Source organism: Acanthisitta chloris, unplaced genomic scaffold (genome assembly GCF_000695815.1).
Source record: "Acanthisitta chloris isolate BGI_N310 unplaced genomic scaffold, ASM69581v1 scaffold22091, whole genome shotgun sequence".
Taxonomy (NCBI): Eukaryota; Metazoa; Chordata; class Aves; order Passeriformes; family Acanthisittidae; genus Acanthisitta; species Acanthisitta chloris.
This window is the reverse complement of record NW_008656787.1, coordinates 3148-3520: the sequence shown is the minus strand read 5'-3', so window position 1 is coordinate 3520 and position 373 is coordinate 3148.

Genomic DNA, 373 nt, shown 5'->3' with positions numbered 1-373 from the left:
CAGCTGTGGGATGTTCATCCTACCACAGACCCCATCTGCTGCCTCAGGCCTCTGCTGGCGATGCTGAGATCTAAGCAGCAGCACTGCTGGGACCAGAGCAGGGGCAGGGGCAGCAAGGCAGATGCTTGGCTGGGCTGGGGACCAGATGCCAGCTTGAGCTGCCTTGGGAGTGCCAGTCCCAGGGTAGGGCTCAGTGTCCATGGGCTGCCCATGGCATTCAGCTTTGAAGGAGGTTTCCCTTTTGTGGAAACCTCTGGAAACATACAGCCTGCCCACACCACACTGCCAGCTGGGCCTGTTCCTCTAGTTTTGGAGCCTCCTGGAAAGCAGTGCCCTCCTTTCCCACCCACCCCAGCGCTGCAGCTTGGCTGTG